Below are 22160 nucleotides of genomic sequence, written 5' to 3'. Positions count from 1 at the left end.
CAATAAACAAATAAGTAGGGAAAATAATCTACAAGATACTATTTGTATTCTTCCAATTAAAAACAAAACAAAACAACAACAACAACAACAACAAAACAGAGGGCACTTCACCTATGGAGCCAATGCCAAAGGGGCATAGAAACGTTTTGGAGATACAGTAGAAAGTTGGGGGGAGGGTTGTAAACAATCTTGTAACCCGACATTTCTGGCAAAATTACTGAAAAGACACAGTTTGTTCCTACATCCGGGGAGGGGAAGGAGGTGGGGAACAAAGCGAACAAGAAAGCAGAGTCCAGAAATGACCCCAAATTAAAAATAAAACCCAAATCACATCAGTCTCTGAGACATCCTGAGAACCTCCCACAAACCATCCCAGACCTTGTCATCAGCAGATCGCTGACTCCAGCTGCACTTAAAATGCAATAACCCGAACTAAATATGGGATTCCAAAGGATAAAGTGATATTATTGTCACGAAGCTACTGGAGATTTCCTTCCTTTCTGATATTTAAGCTCCAGCTTCTTTAAATTAAATTTTACCTGAAAATTTCAAGAAACCCGTTGAATTCTTTGAGATGACATATTCTGAGCTAGATGAAAGCGGAGTGGTTCGGTGAATGATATTTCAAATTATTTCTCTAGACATCAGTTACCAGAAACCCTTTTAATGAAAGCTTTGAGGACTGTCTGTCCATTATGCTGCTAAGGAGCCTGAGTCAGCAAGCTCATTCAGACTTAAAAATTTAACTGGCCCTCATCCAATCTTTAATCAAAAGCTAATGCACTTTTCCAACCTAAGCCTTTTGCATTCACTGTCTAGAGAGGATGTTGGATAAAGCTTTCTTGGGAAACAGCTGGTCGAATATGCAAGCTGCAATCACAGTGGCTTTGGAGTCATGTTGTAGGAATATCTGCACATGTGGGCATATTTTCTTAAAAGGCATGACCTAAGACACTTACCGTCACTGTCATCAAGCATTAATGTGCCTTCGCAAGGTCAGCCCAGCCACAAATGTTTTTTTCTCCTATCCAGAGAATAGAGAAGGTTGTGCTTGCCTGTCTCCCCAAGTCTGTGGGCATAATGAACAATGGAATGGGTTTGAGTAAAGGCAGGGGTCTACAGAGTCATCAAAAAGCAGAGTTCCTTCCCTAGGAGATCTTTGCAATAAGACGGAGAGTGTCCTGGAGGGCATGAAGTTGAATATCGAATTCCCTGTGCTTAAACCGATCACAAACGAGAGAGAGAAAGAGAGAGGGGAGCGGAAAAGAGCAGTGTCAGGGGCCTTGGGACAGCACTTAATGAATTGGAAGAGGGAACTATGGAAATAGATGCCTTCCCCGAGGGTGGAAGAGGTGTTTGCACACAGGGATTTCTTTATTCCCTTGGTTCGTGAAGAGACAACCCAGAGTGCTTTTTCGAGTATGCCTGGGAACAGTCTAGAAGTACCAGTGCCTGGTGAGATTTGATGGCAAATCCACCACTTACCCAGGCACAGAAGACCACCTGAACCTAGAGTGCTCTCATCATAAGGAAAAACATGCCTTTAATAGACCCGATGACCTGAGTCAAGAATCAGTCTTGATTAAAGACTTGAGACCAGAGGGACAATGTATATAGTAAACCCAGGTTCTATCTCTGACACTCAAAATGGTGTCCTGAGCACTGCTAGACTGATCCCTGAGGAAGAGTCAGAAGTAAGCCCTGAACACCGCTGGGTGTGAACCCCAAAGTAAAACAAACAAACAAAATAAGATATGGCTTTTAGGGAATCTTGTGATAATGGTGGTTGGAATTAGATATTGGTGGAGGGTGTGGTGTTAGAATATTCATGCATAAAACTACATCTTTAATAGTAATGTAAAACATAGTGTTTCAAATTTTAAAAACTATATATATGTACATATCTATATGTATATGAGCCAGAGAGCTAGTACAACAGGTAGGGTGTTTGCGCTGTACATGGTCAACTCAGGTTTGATCTCTGGCACCATGTATGATTCTCTGAATACCACCAGGAGTGATCCCTGAGCATAGAGCTAGGAGTCAGCCCCGAGCATCAACAGGTATGGCCAGACACCCCCAAATATATATATATATATGAATATATATATATATATTATGTAGCACTGTAGCACTATCTTCCCATTGTTCATCAATTTGCTCAAGCGGGCGCAGTAACGTCTCCATTGTGAAACTTGTTGTTACTGTGTTTGGCATATCGAATATATCACAGGTAGTTTTCAGGCTTTGCTGTGTGAGTGAGATACTCTAGTAGCTTGCTGGGCTCTCCAAGAGGGGCGGAGGAATCGAACCCAGGTCATCTGGGTCGGCCGCATACAAGGTAAATGTCCTACCTGCTGTGCTATCGCTCCAGCCATGTATAATAGGTGTATATATTTTTCATATATGTGTGTTTATATATATAAAAATATACACCCATAAATAAACACACATAAATATGAAATATATACACATATAAAACTGCCAGTGGCTCTGTTCTTTTCACTGCCTGTATTGCATTTTTTTTGTGCCTTAGCTAATGACTTCTTTGTTATAAGTGGGCACAGGAACTGACAGATCAGTCTATTCCAACCAATGCAGTGAGTGTTTTACATATGTAGCAGAAAGATCTTGGTACTGCAGCACTCAACATCCCTTCATGTGCAAGCCAAGAGTCATAATGACACATATAAAACATTTACACTCGAGAAGCACAGCTCTCATTAATAGATGCGCATTAGCTGAGCCAAGTGTTGCAGGAGAGGAATTTGTGTATGAATGACTTACAGGGAAATTGTACAAATGATCAGTGGGTGCAAATCATTATGCAGAAAAATCAGGGGACTGGTAAAAAGCCAGGTTTATCTTTGGCCTTTCTCTTCTGAGACTGTCGCCAGCTTTGGGACTTCTGGGAGGAGGGTTCCTGGGGGAGTTGGGAGGATGGACACTATAGGTGAAGTCTAGAGGACTTGGGCTCTGCCTTTCCCATGCCAAGTCAGCAGAAAGCGTTGCTGACTTTTATTTCTTTTTCTTTTTCTTCTTTTTGGGTCACGCCCAGCGATGCACAGGGGTTACTCCTGGCTCTTTACTCAGGAATAATTCCTGGCGGTGCTTGGGGGACCATATGGGATGCTGGGAATTGAACCTGGGTTGGCCGCATGCAAGGCAAACGCCCTACCCGCAGTGCTATCGCTCCAGACCCAGCATTGCTGACTTTTAAAGACAGGAAGTCTGGCCCCACGAAACAAATTGGCTCCCCTTCTTAGACTGATTTGCAGGAGACCAATGCCACAGATGTGCCCAAGAGCTGTGCTATGCAGGGCTATACTTCAAGCAAATTTAGAAGATGTTAACCCCTTAAAAACAGGGACAGACAAAGAAAGATTGCATTCATCTGGGGAACATAAAGTAACAAAATAGGAGACTAACACCCAAGAATAGCAGAGTACCAGATTTTAAGTACCAGGAGGTTTACTCCATGGCTTGGAGGCCAGCGCACAAGCTGGGCGGGAAAAGCAGCTCAAATAGAGAAGGGAGGACCAAATAAAGGGTGTTGGGAGGATCCTCCCAGGATGGGAGATGCGTGCTAAGAGTAGACTCTAGACCGAACATGATTGTCACTCAATGCCTCTTTTGCGAACCATGGCACCCAAAAAGAAAGAGAGAACAAGGGGGAATGCCCTGCCACAGAGGCAGGGTGGGATGCGGGGGACGGGAGGTGGGAGAGATACTGGGATCAGTGGTGGTGGAGAATGGGCACTGGTGGAGGGATGGGTATTCAATCATTGTATAACTGAAACCCAAGCACAAAAATTTGTAAATCTACAACTGTACCTCATGGTATTTCACTAATAAAAATCTTAAAAAAAAACACACACACACATCTCTTTAGAACACCCCTTACTTCCTGTCACCCTTTCTAAGCCAGTTTGATTGATGTCAGTTGCAAAAGGTGAATGCTTTCATTCTTTTCATATATGCCTGAAATAATACCTTCTAGAATTTTTCTGGAGAATGAGGTCTTGTCTTTTCTGGGACGGCGTGAGCCCAGATGGGGCAAAGGAGAGGTTGGGACATGGCCCTGTTGAAGGATGGGCAAAGTGGCCCAGTGGCGATAGTTGATTTTGTGTTGGATAACCTGATGGCACTGTCCTCTAAAGAAGCCCATGCAGACTAGTGACCAGTTTCAGGGAGTCGGGAATAGAGGAAACCTAGGGATAGGAAGCAGCAGGCAAGGGAAGAGCCTCCCTTGGAAGCCTTCCTGGGGCCTCAGGCAGAGACCCAGATAAGCACCAAACTCCTGCAACTGGCCAGCACTGCTGTAACTCCTGCATCCTTTTTCCTGTGAGCTGTGGTTGCTGGAAGCATTTGAAAAACTTAGAAAACTATGAAAAGGTCAGAGAACGGTTCAAGGATTACTTGGCTTGCATCCCACCAATCTGGTTCAATTCCAAGGTACCGTACGTGGTTTTCTGCGCACTCCTGAGCAATGAGCTAGGAATAACCCCTGAGCACCACAAAGTGTGACCCTCAAACAAAGGAAAGAATAGGAAATATCGAGGAAATGATTCCTAATATGAAATGAAGGGCCCCGTCCTTGTCTGCTAAGATCCCATTTCACCTCAACACACACCCTTTCCTCTATGCAGACTCCCCGACCACAGGCACACCTCTGGAGCAACAAGGGACCCACAGCAGATTAATTTTAGAATTCCATTCCCTTGTCCCTAAGGCTTCTAAGACTCCAACTATCTTGACCTCTCTGTGGGGTTCCACGAGTCAATACATTTTCCGTTTTCAATTCAGGTAGGTTTGAATTGAGTTCCTGTCACTTGCAAAGAGTTCTGAATAGTTTTGAAGATCATCTATTATTCTTGACTTTTTTTTCTCAAAGATACACTTGCAAACTCATATCAGAAATCTCAGTATTCTACTACTCTGCTGAAATACAATGATTTACTCTAGGCTGAACCCCTTTGTTATCAGGATTTAGTCCCCAGTGATGGTCAAGAGTGGTAGAAGTGGGGAAAAAAATGATCAAGCATTTGTTCCCACGAACTGCTTATTTGCCATGGGCGTTCAGAAGTTTGAGGGCCTAGTTCTAGTGTAAGATTTCCCTTCGCCTCTCTGAATCTTCTTTGATCTGCTGTGGGATTAGACCCATAGCTGCAGGGACAGCTCGGTGCTTTCTCTGGTGTTAGAGCAAGTGCACATGCTAAGGTTCTTGTCCTCAAGGGGTCAAGATTGGAAGCATGAGACTAGAGATGGAATGACCAAATTCAGAAAAGATTTTATTTAAGGGATGAGAAAGGGGGTGCAAATGAAGACAAGAGAGCTCCCAGATTATGCAAAGGGTCTCCTGAAGAAGGATTCCAGAGAAAGTTAGAAAGCTTTCTCCTTACATACATTTTAACAAAGGGGGTAGATGAGCATTTTTATTGAGTTTAAAGTAGATGGGTCAGTAAAACAGGAGTGAGAATGTTGAGATGACTGGTGTCCGGTTATCGAGGTCATTGGGCAGAGTATAAGTCATCCAGATTATTAGGCTCCTACCCTTCATTACATTCCCATACCAATAACTCCTTTTCTTGGGACCATGTTCTTAATCTAGCCTTGCCTACTCCCCTTGTGTGCCTGTACTGGGGATGTTGGGCATGTGTAGAGATTAACTAGAAACAAATACAGAAAAGATGGAGCAGTCAATTAAGAAATATCTGTATGAAAAAAAAGAAATATCTGTATGTACTTCCTTTGTGAATGCACTTTGGGGTGCTGGGTAACATCTATGGACACAACTTGGCCGCCCAAACCCATGAATAGATCACATTTTAATTGGGGAGACAAAGCACCCATATACTTAGCCAATGACTTAAGGGAAAAGGAAGCAAATACTGAAGATCAGTAGGAAACTCAGACAGGAAATGCCACGTATGTGAAGCAACCATGAAGAGCAATGCAAGCTGGTGTTTTATGAGTTCTTCGGGTCAAAAAGAGATTCTGGTCACATCGGGGCAAAACAGAACTAAAGCAAGAGCTGAACAACAGACAGCTGGAGGAACAGGAACCAGGGTAACCCCCCACAAACATGACCTCATGGTCATGTTGACCTCAAAGACAGTGAATCCAACAACCAACCTGGATTTTTCTGACAGTACCCACTGAGCAAGGACTGAACCAAGGACTGCTTTTCTGAATCAAAGACCAACAACTTCTCCTACAGCCTCTGAAGAACCCCCTCAGATCAGTCGGAACAGCAGAACAGCTTTTTTCCCTCATGGAGGATGCAAGGCTGGTCGTATCCTGTAGGATACTGATTTATAAATGTGGGAAACCTTTAGTTCAAGCCTTTGACCTTAAACAGTTTCAGTATATAAATATTCAGAGTTAAATATGGAAAGGAGGTAAAGAAGGAAAGAGGTAAGGAGGAGGACAGAAAAGTCTCCTGTTCTCCAATCCTGATAGAAACAGGTTCTGAGTATGCTTAGAGATGGGATTGAGTTGTTGAGCTATAACTGATCAAAGGACCCAAGAAACTGGATACCTATTTGTGTATAGTGAAGGGCAACAAATCTAGCAGAATCTCAGCCATAAGCTAAGATGTCTGAGAACCCAAATGAAAGACTCACTAGGGATTTTAACCACTTAAGTACCAACACCAATACTCTACAATAGCCTGGGAAGTGTTTCTGCTGAGAGAAATCTGACTTGGCAATCAGTATGCAGAAGGGCACACGTGGCCTTGTGGCTTTATTGAGCACTATTGACAGGCCCAGGCATCCATGACAGCTAATCACAAGACTCCAATTAGCCATCCTCTCTTAATACCCTGCCCCGGGGCTTCAGAAACTGGAGCACCCTTAGCCCTAGAAAGACCCCAAGGGAAGTGGAACGAGTAAGCATCTCAGAGCCACGGAAGGGTTACTTAGGAGAGCAAATGGTTCAAGAGTTCTGACAATGAGCTGGGTCTCATAAGAAATATGTTTTATTTTTCAGGCGAGTGATTTGAAGGGCGTCTTATGGCCACATGGTAGGGAGTGAGAGAGAGGGTGTGGAATTACAAAGTTGACAAAATCAGATGCAGCAGACACAGATGGCTCCCTCCAGCTCAGCCAAGTGGGAGGCAGAACATGCCGACGAAAGTCTCGCTGTGATCCCTGTTTTCCTATTAGTGATAAGCATGGTAATTCTTCTCTGTTAAGAGGAAAGCCTTAAAGGGGAAAAAATTAAATAAAGAAAAAAAGGGAAAAAAGAAAAGAGGGAAGCCTTATTCATTCTCTCAAACCTTAATATGTACAGATTTGTATCATTTCCAGGAGGGTCACTTGGGAAGAACACTTTCTCCCTCTTTCTTTATACTGCCTCAAGGGCTTTCCACAATGAGTGATGTGACTGTTTATTTTGGAAGGAGGAGCTCACGAGTGTGACTTGATATCACTCACACCCAGCTTTGACTATGATTGGATGGGTAAGTCCATGTCCTTACTCGATCATAAATATAAGGAAGCTGATGGGGGCATCCACATAGATCATGTCTTAAATCTAGCTACCATTTCATTCTCAAATATGTCTCAGCTGCTTCAGAAGTCAAAACAGAAAGAGAGGAACAGAGGCCAAGGTCCCAACATTAGTGATGACCTACAGAATCCAAGATACCTACGCAGAGCATTCCTAATACCACTCTTACATTGTATGGCACTTTCCTACATTATCTCTATCATTTCCCAGAGTCCCAAGAGGTACCCAAGGTAGATATTATTTCATTGGTTAGAAAACTAGGCCCTCCCGTTGATCGTCGATTTGCTCGAGCGGGCCCAGTAACGTCTCCATTGGAGACTTTGTTGTTACTGTGTCTGGCATATCAAATACTCTCGGTAGCTTGCCGGGCTCTCCGAGAGGGGCGGAGGAATCGAACTCGGATCGGCCATGTTGGCCACTTGTAAGGCGAACGCCCTATCGCTGTGCTATCGCTCCAGCCCAGAAACTAGGACTCAAATAAATTGAGTCAATTCCCCAAGTAAGTGGATTTCCCATTTACTTACTGTGAGGAGTCTTTGGAGTCAGACTTGACTTTCTGGTCACCAGTGCTGGAAGATGGTTGGGTTGTGCTTTTGTAATATACTACTTTAAGTTGACTTTTTGTCCCAAAATAACCTTTGGGAAAATAAATCAAGTTCTCTAGGTCCCCTTCCATTATATATAAAATAAGTGGAGTCACTTAGGGGAGACCCCTGGCTTAGTCCTTGAGGGTCACTCCTCGCAGAGTTCAGAGGACTATGTAGTTCTGGGAATCAAACCTGGCCTTCTCCTTGCAAAGAATGCACTCTAGCCCTTTGAACTATCTTTCCGGTCTCAACGGTAGGGTGATTTTTGGAATTTCTTGAATAATATAGTCATTAACAAAATGCACATTGACTATTCACTCTCATATTATTACACATTTACATCAATTGAATAAGCAATCTGTTGCTAATTTTGGCTTGGTACAGATTAACCTAAAACCTCCATAGTTGACCCTAATTTTAAAGATAACATGCACAGTTCAATTCAATTGTTTTGAGGTTAAGTTGAAAGACCATCTGTATTCTTATATCAAGTACTTTCAACATATTCTTTATAAGACCCTTTTGATATAAAGACAACTTTATAGCATAATGTTGTATTCTTATAGCAATTTCTGTAGATGGTGGTAATAGTCTTAAGTAATATTTGAGGCATTTATATTAGGATTAGCAAAATATTTTCTAACTTTCAAATAGCTGATTTTTTATTTGAGAGATTATTTTAAATCAAAATTTAAAAACATCTCATACACACATAAACATTACATACAGTAAAAGATAACCAAAGCTATCTTTTACTAGTCTAGTAAAAGCAACTAGTCTATCACATAGTTATTGGGCCAAAAGAACAGAACAGAAGTCTATCTTCAGAGGGATTAGGTAGTTGCCCTGTTCAAAGACATCAGGAAGATTAGGAATTAGGTTAAGTCCAAGAACCTCAGGGTAATTAGCTCCTTGATATTTTCTTTGGGGTACTGCTGTCAGAATAAACCAATTTCAGTCATTCTTTGCTCATCAACCAATATATGTGTAGAGGTAACATCATACTTGAAACTCTCTGGAGATAGCATTTAAGTATCCTGGCTTGGTCACTTACTTATCTCTTGGTGAGGCAAATTGAAAGACCTACAATCTAGAGTCAACCAAATCATATGGGAAGGGGGACAGGCCTTACTACAGATCAGAAGTGATTCATGCTCACTTAAAGGAAAAAAATAAATAGATGTACACATAAATTGGAGAGCATCTGGTTACCTTAAAAATGACAATTATAGAGATCCCATGTTTATAATACAATTTTAAATAAAAATTCAGGATATCTAAATATAGGTGTTATTACAACTATGAAGGAAAAACATAATGAAAAATGAATGGAAGGCAATTTGTTATTATCTTTGTGAACACTGCCTACTCTTGACCCCTCCCTTGTCCCCCGAAAAGGCATCTGCCTTGTGAACTAGAATTAGATAGATGTCTAGGGCTGAAAGAGGCTCTGGAGGTCCCCAGTCTGTCTCAAAAAAAAAAAAGGCAGAAAACATCCCCACAGGGAAGAGGGGAGCACTCACACCGAGACCAAGAGGCCAGATCAAATGTTAGACTTCAACTGTAAACAAAGTCCAAGTCAAGGACTGGTCAGGAAGCAGAATAGCTCAAAAGGTTGATGTGCATGATTTGCATATGGGAGCCCCAGGTTTAATCCCTAGTGCCACATGTCCCCTGAGCTATGAGGAGCACCCAAGCACCATGCAGGAGAACAACTCTCAGCACAGTTTGGTGGTCAAGAACAAGGAGAAGAGGAAGCAGGGGCAAGGCTTTGTTTTGATTAGGATTCAGTTCTCCAGAGTTCTCTCTTGTGGACTGTGCCCTGCACAATAGTTAGGAATGTGTCTGGAAAGAAAAGGCATAGATATGAAGTTGATACTTAGAGAGAGGGCAAGTGGGTTTGTTTATTTTTACTCCTTCCTTCTTTCAATAACTTGGGGACAATTTTGTGAAAATAAGAAAAATGGATAAACAATAACACATTAGTTTGAAACTCTAGAGTTTAAAATGTTGAAGTTAAAACCCAAATACTTATGCTATTTATTTCCTTCATAATATCTATTATAACACTACTTCTATTAATCCAGTAAAGGAAGATTTGAGAAGTCTATTGAATTCAAAGGTTATCAGCATTCCTGAATTGTAAATTTTTTATTGTCTGTCTTACAAGCTACCTAGCTCAAGCAGAATCTCAGAATGTAATCTTTCTATTCGTCTATAACTTAATGATCCAAAAAGAAATTTTACTTATGCTTAAATATAATGACTTCACAATTGTTTTATTCTTGTAGGTTCAGTAATCTGTTTGTTTTTATAACTCCCCAAAGATCTAGGGATAAAAACATTGCCTAGAGCTTTCCTTAAAAATGTCTACAAGTTTTCCCTAGACAATATGAGGACACAGAAACTGTGAATAACAAATTGCTTTCCTAAAAAGAAGGGGATCTTGTAAAACACAGTTTGAAAAAAATAAGGAGTTTCAGAATTCCAAATGCTTTATGGTGCATCTGGTGCCCTCTTTCATCTCTAAATAGTAATGTTGATGATGATGACGGAGATGATCATATTGACAGAAGAGGAGAACGTGAAGAGAAGGAAGAAAAAGAAAATGAAGGAGACAAAGGAGGAATAGAAAGAGCAGGAGAAGGAGGAAAATAACTTTGGTTCTGGTGCAAAGAAACACCAAAGTTTCTGGAAGATGAGAAGTATTCATGATGAGATACAGGCTTTTAAGGGACTTAAAAGATGGACTATGGGGGTGAGAGCAATAGTACAGTGGGTAGAGCACTGGCCTTGCATGCAGCCAACCCAGGTTCGATTCCCAACACCCCGTATGGCCTCCCAAGTCCTGCCAGGAATGACCCCTGAGTGAAGAATGAGGAATAAGCCCTGACTACATCCGAGGTGGCCCAAAAGCTAAAGAAAATATGGAAGGCTGCCTAAGGGGCTAGAGAGCTGGTCGAGCAGGTAAGGCATTTGCCCTGCTTGCACCCTACCTGGGTTTCTCTCCCTGGCATCCCATGTAGTCTTCCAAGCTCACCAAGAGTGTTTCCTGAGTGCACAGACAGGAGTAAACCCCCCCCCCCCAAAATGGAAATATTCCTGGATGTACATATATGGATATGATTTTTGACTGTTGATATTCACATTCATTAGAGCAAGAGGCAAAGCACTGTGTTGGGTAGAAGGACCGGCCTTATTGCCCAGGGCTCCTTCAGTTCCTATGAGGAGAAAATGCACCCCATCAGATGGCTTCTAAAGTCCTATCCTGAAACTAAAAATTGCATCCTCTGGGAGATGCATGTTGAAAGTAGACTATGGACTGAACATGATTGCCACTCAATGCCTCTTTTGCAGACCACAACACTCAAAAGGAGAGAGAAAACAAAAGAGAATGCCCTGCCACCGAGGCAGGGTGGGATGGGGGGTGGGGTGGGGGTGGGAGGGATACTGGAATACATGGTGGTGGAAAATGGGCACTGGTGGAGGGATGGGTATTTGATCATTGTATAATCGAAATCCAAACACAAAAATTTGTAAGTCTACAACTGTACCTCATGGTGTTTCACTAATAAGAATCACAGTCATAGTCACAGTCACCCCATTGTTCATCGATTTGCTTGAGCGGGACCAGTGACATTGTGAGACTGTTACTGTATTTGGCATATCGAATACATCACGGGGAGCTTGCCAGGCTTTGCCGTGCGGGCAAGATACTCTCGGTAGCTTGCCGGGCTCTCCAAGAGGGGCGGAGGAATCGAACTCGGGTTGGCCATGTTGGCTGCGTGCAAGGCAAACGCCCTACCCGCTGTGCTATCGTTCCAGTCCTTACTAATAAGAATATTTTTTTAAAAAATTGCATCCTCTACTCTTTGGCAGTGTCTTCAACCACAGACTGCATCTTTAAGAAATAAAAAATCAGGGCTGGAGTACTATGGGGTAAGGTATTTTCCTTGTATATGGCCAACCCGGGTTGGATCCTTGGCATACCATCTTGTCCCCAAGTAATTCCTAAGTGCAGAGTCAGGAGTAACCCCTGAGCATTGCTGGGTGTAACCCAAAAAGCAATAAATAAATAAATAAATAAAATAAACCACACAGAATAGAAAAAGAATACCCTCAAATCACAAGTTATTGAGAGAAAGGAAGCCCTCACCCCAGAATACTTTGTGAAGCTGCCTGCTTTACAAAGTATTGAGTTGGATCACACACTTGAGCCCTCCATGCTGTCATTTTTTTCACAATGAAAGCTGAAAGTATTAAAATCCGAACCAAAAAGTTCCTCGGAAAATTAATTCGTTAAATTAGAAGGAAAAAACCCCCTACAGCTTGTCACTTGAAATAATGAATGTCATAATTCAGTACTTACATGATCCATCTCCAACTTAAATATGCAAATATACCCATTGAATTTTCAGTTGGGTTTTTATGCTGAGCTTTTTCTGTGTGTGTATATAGTAAAGGGATATGCGGAATATATAAGGCCACTTTCTTCCTTCCTTCCTCAGTAGCTATGGGGTCCACAAATCCATACAGGTACTCACTACATTTTAATCAAGGTTATAAAGGCTCTATCTGCCTTTATAATCTGCTTCATGGGGCTGGAGTAATAGTACATGGGTAGGGCACTTGCCTTGCACATGGCCAGTCTGGGTTTGATCCTTGGCACTCCACAAGGCCCCCTGAGCCCCAGCAGGAGTGCAGAGCAAGAAGTAAGCCCTGAACACCACTGAGTGTAGCCCTAAAAATGAAATTAGAAGAAAAGAAAATATGCCCTTTCCTACTCTGCATAAATTTCCAGACAGCTTCCAATCGTGCTTTTCTGAGCACTCTTATTTGATTAAAAAAAAATTATCTACTCACTTCAAGCCTCAAAATATGGTCATGGTTTCAGAATTAGAATGGCAGATTCCAATAAAATGAAAATATACAATGCTCTTAAACTTAATAATGATGATTATCACAATTTTAATTTTGTGCTGTTTTATTGGTTCGGGGATCACACCTTGGCATTGCCAGGATCTACACTCTTCACAGATATAGGGGGGGCATTTCAGGATAGGGTGGGCTTGTTCCAACCCTTTGAGCCATCTTCCCTCCCTAGAATTTCTGTTTGAAATATCTTCCTTCCCCCCAGCTTGGGTCTGTAGCCAGAGAATCCTGTAGCAGGGCAAAAATGGTCAATCTGACCTTTCCCACCCAGGGTTGCTGTTTGAATAATTTAGGATTAGGGAACAAAGAGGAAGATGCCATGGAGGAGAAGCAAAGTTCTCATTGGCCAGCTATCCTGGTGTTAAAAGGCCACGCCCACATCTCCTAATCCCCAAGTAAATTTATGTTAATCCAGAGACTCATAAATAAATCTCGAAAGAGATAAAGAAATTTCTCCAAGGGAAGACCTCTAATGGATCTCAGAAGGGGGCGGGCCAGCACCCACCTTAACTAAGCCCCAAAGCTGCTTTCACATCCCCAAATCACTGCCATGCCTCCGACCAGACTGCCCAGCTAAATATTCTGAATTTTCTGAAGTGCAGAAACTAACATCTCAAAACTCTACGGGCACTAACATTCCAGTAGCAGCACTCCAGATTGCAAAGGATGTAATGTAGAAGTCAACTGATCTCAACTTAGAAGGAACACAGAAGGCTTAACTTGTAACAACAGCGTCCTAAACCCTTAGACAAGGACTTAATGTTCCCGTGGTGAGATAGAATAATTTTCACCTGTGGAAATATTTTTAATCATTCTGTTAGCCTTTTAGTGACAACAAGCAATATAAAATAAATAACTGTGGGCCTGCTACAGAGGTGGGCTTGAGGGTGGTTGGTAAAATGGAGACAATAGTGTACGGAAGGTGACAGCGGTGGTGGGATTGGGGTTGGAATATTAAATACCTGTAACAAATCACCATGAACTGTCCTCCCGTTGTTCATCAATTTGCTTGAGCGGGGCCCAGTAACGTCTCCATTTTTTGAGACTTTGCTGTTACTGTGTTTGGCATATGGAATACGCCATAGGTAGCTTGCCAAGCTTTGCCGTGTGAGCGAGATACTCTTGGTAGCTTGCCAGGCTCTCCAAGAGGGGCGCAGGAATCGAACTCAGGTTGGCCATGTTGGCTGTGTGCAAGGCAAACGCCCTACCCGCTGTGCTATCACTCCAGCCCATTACCATGAACAACTTTGTAAATAAATAAATTGGGGTGTTTAAATAAAGTGGGGGAGAATGAAAGGCTTTCAGAGCCTTCATTATGTTTGAAGCTGACTGGTTGTGTATGTGTGTAGGGAGCTGTCTTCACGGACACCCCATGCCCCCTCTAGGAACCTTCCTCAGGTAATTCACCCCAAAGGATGAGTGAGTCCAGGTCCTTGTTGGTTGTTTAGTCCTCCATCAGCACCAAAAGTTTCTCCAACTTCTCTCTGCTGCTGGGAATTTGCTTTCTGGGTCACCTCAGTAAGACCGGAGGTAATGCCCATGAGGCCCTTTGGTCACACATCTTGACCCCACCATCAAAGCTGCCAAGACTGTCTCCTGGCTCTGCTCTCAGGGATCACTCCCGAAGGGCTGAGGGGACCATATGGGATGCCAAGGATGGAACCCAGCTCTACTCACTGTGCATTGTTCCACGACACATTTGTTGCATTTTAATGGAGTCAGAAAGCAGAATAACATTTCCCAAGCATCACTTCTCAAACAGTGGTCTCTTGATTGATCTGGTTAAGGCCCTTTTCCATCTCCAGGATGGGAGAAACAGGATTCAGGCGCAGCCAACCAACAACCGTGTCTTTGTCTGGTTTTTAAGCTTTCACCCTCCTTCCTCTGATTTATCTTCCGAATACCTCAGAGGTACAAAACATCCTCCCTCCCCTCATCCCCCCCACCAACACACACACACATTTGGTTCACTTGGTTTGTTTATTAATCATGGTGACATGCATTCATTTTGGAATCTGGCCCTTTTTTCCATCTTAAATCTTAGACAAAACTCTCATGTTTATATCTGACATGGATTTTCGTAATGTTCTACCTCTGTCCCAACACTTCAGAGAATGAAGATATATGTCAAATATTGAATGCTCCAGATGCTAATGAAAATTAAAGGTCCCCCAAGGAACCCGGAGGTAATACCAATGCTAATGATTATGCATTTAATTACGCAGAAGAAAAAAATCAGAAAGGCAATAAGGGGAGCTGTTTCAGTATTGTCCTTTTAAGTAAGACAGTATCAAAGAAAATAAGTTGAAAACCTGTTAGCAGGGGAGATTATTTACTTTTTATCTAAAAGGCATTGTTTTCACGCCTGTTCATCTTAACACTATATTTGCTGCGTCCTTGGAGACAGGCAAGTCAATTACATGGTCTTCCTTTCACACTTACATCAAGGCCAAAAGTAAACTGTTGCAAACACAATGCACCCGCCTGTTTCCTTTGAAGCCAATGAAATAGGACCATCGTTCTTCAATCTTATTTCTTTTTGTCTAAAAAGTGACAGGATAAGAATTAAGCTAAAGAGAGAAGCATGAAGACACATTTTCTTCCAGCAGGCTGAACGGCACTGTCTTCACAATACATTGCCTGATGGGTAAGCAGGGAGTCCTTTGGTTTACTAAAATACCTCAATCAATTTTTCTTTTAATGACTTTCATCGCCAGTACCTACAAAGTGCTGAAGGACATTTCGGTCCTGAATCTAATCTTTCCGCATGTTCTTCATTGTTCAGAACAAGCACACACCGTGGTCATGTGATATTCCTTATTAGCTGTAACTGAAGCTTAACGGATATAATTAATGGATTATTCCAACCCTCTCTTTAGTTCCTCCATTTCTTTTATCCTTACAGAGATGAATTCTAATAGTGGCATTATCTGTAGAGATATAGTAGAAGAATAAAATGCCCCTGAAGACTTACCATTTGGCTTATTGTAATAATAGAATAAATGTCCATCCGGGGGGAGATTGTTAGATTTTCAGCCCTTCCCTCGACTCTCCCTGGAGACTGAAAGTCTGGATTCCAGCATTTTCTGAAGCCCCTTCCTAGCCTCATGAAAGCGGCAGATCTCTGACCCTCTCAATTATGTCCTTTGCAAAATTTCCCCCTCCACAAGAAAAGCTCTAAGTTGCATAATTTCTTAATGTAATGCTTCTCCAAACTTGACCCTTCAATGCGATGCTATTTTCTAGCATGTAACTAGGACTACAAAAACTAATCAAAAGGTGGGGTGCCATTGTGAATAATTTCTATTTTATATCTGTTTTATATTCTGTTTTCAAAGATTACTACAGTGAACAGGAAATAATTTATAAAAACAATTAGAAAATAGATAAAAATGCACCACCAGGTCTTCCATCTCCTCTAAGTTTCATCTAATTATGTTTTATTTTTACCCAGCTATTAAAATTCAAAATAACTTGACATATAGAGATTACTATGATACATTTAAGAAATCTAATCACGAGTCCAGATGTAAAACTTTGTGTCATCTTTTAATAACATTTGTGGAACATCAATGTGCAGAGAAAGCAATGAGCAAAAATAATTTCTTAAGACAAATCACAGGCAATCCTGGTTCTTCTTCCAGCAGACAGGAGCTGAGAAATCTTTGACTTAAACGTCTGCTGAGTCCCAACCGTTGGAGAATGAAGAGGAATGAGGGGAGGAGGGACAGAGAAAGAGATAGATACTTAAATAATGCCAAAACCAGTTAGACTGGCAAAGGTACTAAGGAGAACCAGAGATAGAACCTTGGACAATTCTAGTTAATTTTGTCTGGGGAGGAAAATACACATACAGGTGATAATGTGTGAAATTTGCCTTCCAGAATGATCTGTGTACCCGTTCTCGAGCAATTTATTTTACACTCTCCTGTCCTCCCACTGTTCATCAATTTGCTCGAGCGGGCCCAGTAATGTCTCCATTTTGAGACTTGCTGTTACTGTGTTTGGCGTATCGAATACATCAGGGGTAGCTTGCCAGGCTTTGCCTTGCGGGCGAGATACTCTCGGTAGCTTGCCAGGCTCTCCGAGAGGGGCGGAGGAATTGAACTCGATTCGACCGGGCTGGCTGCGTGCAAGGCAAACACCTTACTGCTGTTCTATCGCTCCAGAAATTTATTTAGCATCTCTAATCATTGACTTTGCAGTCAAGAATGAAAGAAGTGGAAGAATTCAGGATTTTGCATCAGTGACATTGATGAGGATCTTTATTCACTACTTTTTACCCCCCTTTTTCTGATTCTGCAGTCACTTGTGACATATTACTATCCTCTGTAATTGAATCTATATCTAGTTATCCCTCTTCCTCTCTAACCACGTCTTGGTGGCTCTTAAACTATGGCAACCAGCAGTTTATAGACAGAAAACTCAGTATTTAACCCGGGTGTGTATAATAAAGAAAATTTGGTTCAGTTCTTTCCCTCTGAATTATTTCTCCCTAAGGATCATTGGTGAAATGCTAGGTGGGCAGATGACAAATATATATAAAAATCTGTTTTATAATGGACTGATTTGAGTTGTCATTCTAATTCAAAGGCCAGAAGAGAGCTCATGGTTTTCTTTCAGTCCTAGCGATTTTTCTGTAAATCTCACACATTAACCTTGAAGCCACATGCTTTTCTGACATTCTTTGAATTCTTTAAATAGATCTGGAAGGTTGGAGTCAGGGCTGGCTTTTGTTAGCACTCCACTCTCGGAAAATAATAGCCACTTTGCGTTCTTTTTAAAACAGCATTAATAAGAGATCCATTCAAAGGGAAAAGCATCTAGCCTGTGCTTCAGGATCTACTCAGAACAAATGCATGAAGAAACTATATACAAATACGAAGACATCTGCCTGTTATTTATTAAAACATCATGAAAGTAATGTTTTCATCTTCTCATCCTTTTAATTAAAAAAAAATTTATTGAGCTCCTGCTATGTGAAGGTAAAACATTGTGAAGCAAAATGACCCATTCTTTCATGTGAATTTATTCTTTTCTGGAACGTTAAAATGATTCAGTTCTTAAAAAAATTTACAGTAATGGTTGGGATAAAAGTCAGGTGGATGATCCAGTGCTAAAAGGCCAGCAGCCAGCTAGCAGGGGAAGGGCAGAGGGAAGCAGCTGAACCCAGTGTCTCTACATTGCCCCCACTGAGCTCTGATGCCACATCACTCTTTGTTGTGGGGTCTGTCCTATGCGTGCAAGACGTTTGACAGTATTTCTGGTTTCTACCTATTTTCTGGGGACAAATCCTGTCCTGCACAGTCCTCCAAGCTAGACTCTACTCTCTCCAATGGTATGCTGGTCTCTTTCACAATTTGTTCATTTATTTATTTATTGCCTTTTGGGTCACACCCGGTGATGCACAGAGGTTACTCCTGGCTCTACACTCAGGAGTTACTCCTGGCAGTGCTTGGAGGACCATATGGGATGCCGGGGATTGAACCTGGGTCGGTCACGTGCAAGGCAAACACCCTACCTGCTGTGCTATTGCTCTAGCTCCCACCATTTGTTCTTTTTGCTTCTTGAAGATGAAGGCCAAACCTATGCACTTCAATCTGTGTATAACAAGGGGCCGGGAATACGGTTCAAATGGTTGGAGCATTATGCTTTGCATGTGGGAGAACAGAATTCAAGTGCTGGCACCTCATGAATCCTGACTATGACCAGGAGTGACCTCTGAGCACTGCTGGGTTCACGGGACACCCACCCCACAAATCCATATACATTGGTACTTAACATAAAGCAGATTCCATTCTTGTATCTCAATGTCAGGTGCTCCCTGGGATAATGGTGTGAAGTCAGTTCGAACTTAGTTTTCTTAAATTTGGGTAGAGCTGTGTCAATAGATTACTACCGTCTGGTGCAGTCACTGCATGACTAAGTGTGTGAGTAGTAATGGGAACTCCAATACAATGCCTGCCTGCAGGAGCATAAAGACACAAGTGCTGGCATGACAGAACAGAAAATAAAGTGCTTGCCTTGCACACAAGGTCATGCTTTGACCTTGAACTTGGTTTGATCCCTGGTACCAGAAGTGGTCCCTAGGTACCTCCAGGGATCATCCCAAAGCACAGAGCTCAGAATAGCTCCTGAGCACTGTTGGATGTGATCAAAACAAACCAAAAAGATATATGTCTCAGAAATGAAATTCAGACCCCATTATTTTGAAGTTTTGAGGAGAAATGTATAGATCTTGAAGCAGTGTTCCCCACACTGTGGTGTGCACAGAAATCACCTGGTAGCTTGTTGTAACACAACTCCTGGCTCCCCACAGAGATTTCATGGGAATTAGTAGACCTGACATCCTAAGTATCAACATTTTCCAAGTCTGCAGTACTCAGTACTCCCAGCTCTCTTATCGGTTCTTAGTCCTAGATGTATGCTCAGGGGATCATGCACAGGGATTGGACCAGGGTCAGCAGTAAGCAAAGAAAGCGCTTTAACTCCAGTGCAATCTTTCCGACCCAGCACCAACATTTCTAAGGCATATCCAGGTGGTCCTTACACACAGGGTCCATGAAGTCTCATTTGAAGAACAGAGCCTTGAAGATGAAGGATAAACTGCCAAGCTTTGTTTTGATCCATAATCCGATCGAAAGTATCGTCCACATGTTTGAGGAGATAAATCCATTAGGAGGCTAGGAGGTCAGCTGAGGGAACACCAAAAAAAGAGGAGTTAATGGCAAGAGGGACAGGGCCTATTGCAGGCCAACGGGACAGAGTGATCCTGTATAAAAATTCAACCTGTTCCTTCCTTATGGCAGCTGGAGTCCCAAAGGTGGCAAGGCAAATCCTGGTTCACTTTGGTCTAATGTCATTGAACATTCAAACTATAAACTAGCTCCTCTTGCCTTTCTTCGCAGAATGTCTAAAGGCAACTCATCTTGCGAAAAATGTTTAAACTTTTTGATGTTCTGATTATATACATCAGTCTGTGAGTCTGAGAATTACTGAGCAACCTTTTCTTTCCTTTCCAGAAAACTGGGCTCTGTTCTCAGCATGCTGACCATGAAGGTCTCTAAGGTTGGAGTTGGAACTTGGGGCGTGGTAAGTTAACCAAGACAAGAAGTAGTGTGGGAGTAAAGTTTACACAGCTCTGGAGAAGGAAAATTAGAGCCTGGATTCAGAACCTCGGCTGATGCTCTCAGTACAGAGATTCACACCTCCACAGCGGTCAACATCAAGCTGTCATCTGCATATCAGTCTTGTATACCTTCTTCAACCATTACCACTCAAGAAATGCAACACAGACAAGTACTGCCAGATAGTTTGGAATTGAGGGCTGATCCATGTGAATTAAAAAAACTTTTAGGGAGCTGGAGTGATAGTCTAGGGGGGAGGGTGTTTGCCTTGCACACAACTGATTTAGGTTGGATCCCCGGCATCCCATATAGTCCCCAAAGCACTACCAGGAGGTAATTCCTGAGTGCAGAGCCAGGAGTAGCCCCTGAGCATACTGAGTGTGACCCCCAAAAAACTAAAACAAAAATTTTTTAAAAATTAAAAATTAAAAAAAATCTTTTAATATTGCTAACATTTTTGAGGATCACCTCTGCCTCAATTTCCCATCTGGGGATATGATCCACAGTTTGAGAAGCCAGGGCCTCTTATAGTGGAGGAAAGAAACACACTAGCATTGTCCACAAATGTGAACAATTAGGGCAAATAATCTTAATCTTGAGGCATAGCCCTGTAGCACTGTCCTCCCATTGTTCATCGATTTGCTCGAGCGGGCCCAGTAACATCTCCATTGGAGACTTTGTTGTTACTGTGTTTGGCATATCGAATACGTCACGGGGAGCTTGCCAGGCTCTGCCGTGTGGGCAAGATACTCTCGGTAGCTTGCTGGGCTCTCCGAGAGGGGCGGAGGAATCGAACTCAGGTCGGCCATGTTGACTGCGTGCAAGATAAACGCCCTACCCGCTGTGCTATCGCTCCAGCCCATCTTGAGGCAAAAAAAGAATAAAATAAAATAATAATAAGGGAATAATGTGGAATAGTGATTACCTTAAATTTTATTTTTATAGATTTTATATTGTTTCATTTATATAATATAATTTTAAATAACAGCCAATTGAGGGAGCCATATCCAGTGGCGTTCAGAGATTACTTCTTGTTCTGTACTCAGAGATCACTCCTGAAACTTCTCTGGGGATGATATGGGGTGCCAGGGATTGAACATCTTTCAGCTGCATGCACGGCAAACACCCTGCCCATGTACTACATCCACAGCCTCTTTAATAACTCTTCTATTGGTTCAAGCTGCTCAGTGTTCAGCTGCAGGGACCAGTTTCCCCAAATGACACCCTTGTTTCAAGTATTCATGTTCTTTTGTAGCACTGTAGCACTGTAGCACTGTCCTCCCATTGTTCATTGATTTGCTCGAGCGGGCACCAGTAACGTCTCACAACAAATTGTGAGACTTGTTACTGTTTTTGGCATATCGAATACATCACAGGGAGCTTGCCAGGCTTTTCTTTTGTAAAAAAAAAAAATATATATATATATATATATGTATATATATATATACTCAAATTTAGGCATAATTATTTACAACCCTGTTAAAAATTAAAATTAAATAATAATTTCTTTAATAATGGAGTTTTCTCTTTAATAATAGAGTTTCAGGCTTACAACATTCCAGCTCCAAACCTACTCCAGGCTTCCATCTCAGCCTTTCCTACCCTCACTATATACATCAGCAAACCTATTTTTTATTTGAATCACTGTGAGATACACAGTTACCATGTTGTTCATGGTTGGGTTTCAGTCATACAATGTTCCAACACTCAACTCTTCACCAGTATAAGTTTCTGATCACTAATGTCCCGTCCCAGTTTTCCTCTGTCTACCATCCCCATAGCTTAAATCTATGGCAGACACATCCCTCCTCCCTCCTTCTTGGCACTGATGCAAACTCTTTTTTTTAATTTAACTCTTATAGTGTCCAAGATCTCAATCAACAACCTTATGTTGCCTCCAATTTGCCACATTACTTACCAACAGCCCATTTCCCAGCATTCTCAGTTCTGTAATCCAGGCCAAGTCTTTGCCATCATTTGGTACCTTCCATTCCTATTT

This window comes from Sorex fumeus, unplaced genomic scaffold (genome assembly GCF_029834395.1).
Source record: "Sorex fumeus unplaced genomic scaffold, SorFum_2.1 ptg000043l, whole genome shotgun sequence".
Taxonomy (NCBI): Eukaryota; Metazoa; Chordata; class Mammalia; order Eulipotyphla; family Soricidae; genus Sorex; species Sorex fumeus.
Note: the sequence above shows the minus strand (reverse complement) of the source record.